The following is a 5,212-nucleotide window of genomic DNA, read 5'->3' as shown; positions in this document are numbered from 1 at the left end:
AAAGGGGGAGCTCTTCTTAATATTTTGACACCAAAATCATGTCGATACACCTTACCGACTGCGAGTAAAGCCACCCACGCTTTAACTTGACAGACTGTATTATAACACTGGTTGATCTGGGTGATTATTTATTAATAAATGAAGAGTCTAAACGATTTCCTCTTAAAAATAGCAAATTTTTAACAACAATTTAAGGAGAGAAGTCTTTATTTGATTTTTATATTTTTAAAAGTTTTGGCAAATACGTACAATTTTTGTAGAATGTAGTGTTTGAAACTGGATTGTAAATAACATTTTGTATATACCTGGATATTTTTGCTTGTTGAAGCTAGATTATTGCATTCGGCCAATTTGTCAATATGAGGGTCAACACATGTTTTCATTGAGACTTGAAAACTTCCCAAACAACCGTCATCCATGGTTCCTAGTCCGGTCTTTATTCCATTTTTCTCCGCAGCATGAATTGCAGCCTAGTGAGAAAAAAAGAGAATGATTATAGAAAAGTGTGGGATCGTCCATAAACTATTTTACCAATTTAGGGGGGGGGGGGGCTGATCCTCACAATACACGTATTAACATTGTAGAATTTAGAGACAATTTTTTTCTTAAAGTAAATATGTTAAAATTTTAGTACATTTCCAGATGATGAATTTTTTTGATGAAAAATTAATCTTTTTCTTTGAAAATTTAACTTTTTGGTTGATGATTCTTGAATTTTATTAAAAATTCCTCTTTTTGGTAGTAAATGAACCTTTTTGCTTGGAATTCTTCTTTTTTAGTTGAAAATTCAACTTTTTGGTTCAGAATTCTTGAATTTAGTTCAATATGCTTCTTTTTGGTAGTAAATTAACCTTTTTATTTTAAAATCAATCGTTTTTACTTAAAACTTTAATTTTTTGGTTGACAACTCTTGGATAAATTTCTTAAAAATTAAATTTTTTCGTTGAGAACTTATGAATTTTGTTAAAAATTCATCTTTTTTAGTAGAAAATTCAAGTTTTTGGTCGAAAATTCTTGAATTTTATTGAAAATTTGTCTTTTTTGTTAGTAAGTAAACGTAAGTTATTTATCTTTTGTTTAAGAATTCATGAATTTTACTACAAATTTGTCTTTTTTGATAGTAAATTAATATTTTTGCAAATTCATCTTTTTTAAAATGAAAATTCAACCATTAGGTTCTAAAGTTAAACTACTTTCTTAAAAATGCATTCTTTGTTGGCTAATTAAAATTTTAATTAAAAATTCATCTCTTTGATTGGAAATTGAACTGGTTTTTTTTACATCTACTTGGTAGAAAATTCGTTTTTTTTTTAAATAACACAGCCACACAAAAAAAAGGTGTGCGGATCTGGTAACAAGACACACGTATTTCTATGGATTTTGGGGCGCTGAATTCAAATTCGGTACCAAAAATCACCCATCACGTCATGGTTGAGCCACAATCTCAAAAAATGACAAAAAATCATGCACTGAGGCAAATAAATTTCAAAATAATGCCAATGATGCAAATTTTCACTTCAAAAACATGTCGACAACTGCGAAGGATCAATCCTTGCCTGATATCAACTTATTTAACATAACTTTACAGAACAGAACCTGACCTCACCTAACCTGAATTAACAGAAATTTATTGAACTACACGTAAAGCTCTGGAAGCATATTTTTCCAGTAGCAAATGTGTGCTACATTGAATGGGTCAACTCGAGCCTTACCTAACAATAAATCTAACCTAGCCTAACCTAACCTAACCTCACGAAACATAATTAAACTGATTGTGTTGTCCCGTTGTGTTTGCGGCATAGACATATAAAGTCTAGACCAACAGTCTCTTTGATCCTCTTTGATCCTCTTTGATCCTCTTTGACTCGTTCTCTCTCTCTCTCTAAACAGGAGCGTCGACGGATCAAAGAGACTGTTGGTCTAGACTTTATATGTCTATGGTTTGCGGTACCGTTTGAATTAGCATGGGCTTAACCTGCAAAGAGGTCAAACCTCTCCTAACCTAAAAAAACCAGACCTAACCTAACCGATTACGCTGAAAACCCTGTACTTGCGTGTTCTTGCTTGTTGCTAGCATTATTCGCCTGTGTCTGTAACCAGGGCACCTCCACGTGGTGACGGTGGGCAGCGGATCCACATTGGCTGAGTCCCTGGGTAAACGGCGTTAAGTTGTATTGCGTTAAGAAAAATTTCGTTAGGTTCTGTTAAGTTAGATTCATTTGTAGGTTAAGATCGAGTTAACCTATTAAATATAGCACACATTTAAGGCTGAGAACCGTACGTTTACATAGCTACACGTGTGGTTGAATTTCATTCGGCTAGGTTAGGTCAGGTTTTGTTAGGTTAGGATAGGTTAAACCTCTATGTGAAACGGTACCACAAACACACCGGGACAACACAATGAGTTTAATTATGTTACGTGAAGTTAAGTTAGGTTAGGTTAGTCTAGGTTAGATTTATTTTTAGGTTAGGCTCGAGTTGACTCATTCGATGTAGCACACATTTGCTACTGGAAAAATATGCTTCCAGAGCTTTATGTGTAGTTCAATAAATTTCTGTTAATTCACGTTAGGTGAAGTCAGATTCTTTTGGGTTAATTTATGTTAAATAAGTTGATATCAGGCAAGGGTTGATCCTTCACAGTTGTCGACATGTTTTTGAAGTGAGAATTTGCATCACTGGCATTATTTTGAAATTTATTTGCCTCAGTGCATGATTTTTCGTCATTTTTTGAGATTATGGCTCAACCATGACGTGATGGGTGATTTTTGATACCGAATTTGAATTGAGCGCCCCAAAATCCATAGGAATACGTGTGTCTTGTTACCAGATCCGCACACTTTCTTTTGTGTGGCTGTGTAATTTAAAACTACTTTTTGAATAAAAAATTTAAGTATTCCATTTCTTGTTAAAAATTAAGCCTTCTCAGTTTGAAAATTCTATAATACCCGAATTAACTGTCACATAAAATTCCATTAGACACAATTTAACAAAGCTCTGAAAATCCCTTTTTTATTTTAATTGTTAATTTATTACAGAAGTTTATAATTAACCAGACGGACAGGTTAACAATATATGCCAATTGACAACTCTACTCGCCATGAACACAAAAAATTGGTATAAATGTAAAATCGGGTTTTACTTGAAGGCTACGTTATTTTCGGGTTGGGGGGGGGGGGGCTAAAGCAACGATTGTCAACCAGGTTGATAGGCGGCGGGGGACCTCAGAGATCTCACAGACTTGAGTGATCTCAGGGACCTCAGGGGCAAGCGCGGAACCACGGTGGGGTGATAAGGGCGGTCGCCTCACTAAAGGTTTTTGAATTGCATACAATTTCAGAAAATATAATTCTTGCACGCAGCTATTGTAAAGTAGCCTCTTCATAAATTTTCAAATCGCTCCCACCAAACTTAGTTTCTGGATCGGCCCTAGATCTCAGGAAACTCAGGAATCTCGAGGAAGTAAGGAATTCAGGGATCTCAGAGACTTCGGAGGTCTCAGGAATCTCAGGGACCTAAGGAATTTCAGAAATTGTAGTGAACTCAGGGATTTTAGGGATCTCAGGTATCTCATTTTTCTCAGAAACCTCAGGGATCTCAGGCATCTCGGTGACCTAGGGAATCTCTGGGATCTTAGGGTCCCCAGGGACTTCAGGGACTTCAGGGGTCTCAGCAATCCCAGAGAACTATTTCAGGGATCATAGGGACCCCAGGGAATTCAAGAGTCTCAGCAACCTCGGGAATCTCAGGAATCTCGGAGACCTTAGGAATTTTAGGGACCTTAGGAACCCCAGGGACCTTAGAAATTCCAGGGAAATGTCTAGAAACTCAGAAATCTCGAGGACATAAGGAATTTCCGGGATCGTAGGGACTTCAGGGATCTCAGGGGCCTCAGAAAATTCCGGAGTCTCAGGGATCTCGGAAACCTGAGGAATTTCAGGGATTTCACGGACATCAGGGTTCTTAGGGACTTTAGTTACTTTACAGATCTCGGGGATGTCAGGGACTTCAGGGGTCCTAGTGACCACAAGGTCTCACGAACGTCAGGGATATAAGGGACCTTAAGGATCTTAGGGATCTCAAGGGTCTGAGGAATCTCAGGGACCTAAGGAATTTCAAAGATCGTAAGGCACTCAGGGATCTCAGGGACCTCAGGGACTTTAGAGATTTCAGGGACTGTAGGGGTGTCAAGAAACTCAGGAATCTCGAGGACGTAAGGGATTTCAAGGATCTTAGGGACCTCAGGGGCCTCAGAAAACTCAGGGATCTCGGGGATCTCAGGGATCTTGGATACCTAAGGAATCTCAAGGATCTCAGGAACTTCAGGGATTTTAGGGTCCTCAGGGGTCTAGGGACTTTAGGGTCTTCAGGGGTCTAGGGACTTTAGTGACTTGAATGATCTCAGAGACCTCAGGGATCTCGGAAACCTAAGGAATTTCAGGGATCTCGGGGACCTCAGGGATCTCAGGGACTTCAGCTACCTCAGAAATTTCGAGGATGTCTCAGTGATCTCGGGGTCTCAAGGTCGTCAGGGATATCAGGGACCTTAAGGAACTCAGGAATCTTAAGGAATTCAGGGAACTTAGGGATTTTCGGAACTTTACGATTTTTATAATCGTCAGGAATCTCCGGGACTTCCCGAATCTTAGGGATCTCAGGGGTCTCAGTAACCTCAGGAATCTCAGGCTTCTCGGAGATTTAAGGAATTTCAGGGGTCTTGGGAACCTCAAATACCTCTGGGATTTCAGGGACTTCAGGGGTCTTAAGAAACTTAGGAATCTCAAGGACGTAAAGAATTTCAGGGACCTTAGGGATTCACTCGGCTTTTTCGCGCCACTTTCGGATCACCTCTGAAGCTCTACCGCCCCGTTCCGCATTCCCCTATAAGTTTCTCAAAAATATTCCTGAGTGCCGTACCCATGACGATCTTGGAGACTTAACGAATTTCAAGGATCTCAGGGACCTAAGGGATCTCAGGGGTCTCAGGAACTTCAGAGGTCTCAAGGACTTCAGAGGTCTCAGGGATCTCAGGGTCTCAGGGACCTCAGACATCTCAGGGACTTTAGGCACCTCAGGAGTCTAGGGACTTTAGTGACTTCAAGTATCTCAGGAAAGGGGGAGGGTCGGTAAGGCCGGTTTTTGGCCTAATTTATTTTTGGACCAAATAATCTGAAAAAATCATGGTAGTATCTTATAAGTATCCCGAGTCGAT

This window comes from Belonocnema kinseyi, chromosome 6 (assembly GCF_010883055.1).
Source record: "Belonocnema kinseyi isolate 2016_QV_RU_SX_M_011 chromosome 6, B_treatae_v1, whole genome shotgun sequence".
Lineage (NCBI taxonomy): Eukaryota > Metazoa > Arthropoda > Insecta > Hymenoptera > Cynipidae > Belonocnema > Belonocnema kinseyi.
The sequence above is the reverse complement of the archived record's forward strand: the minus strand, read 5'-3'. Positions refer to the sequence as shown.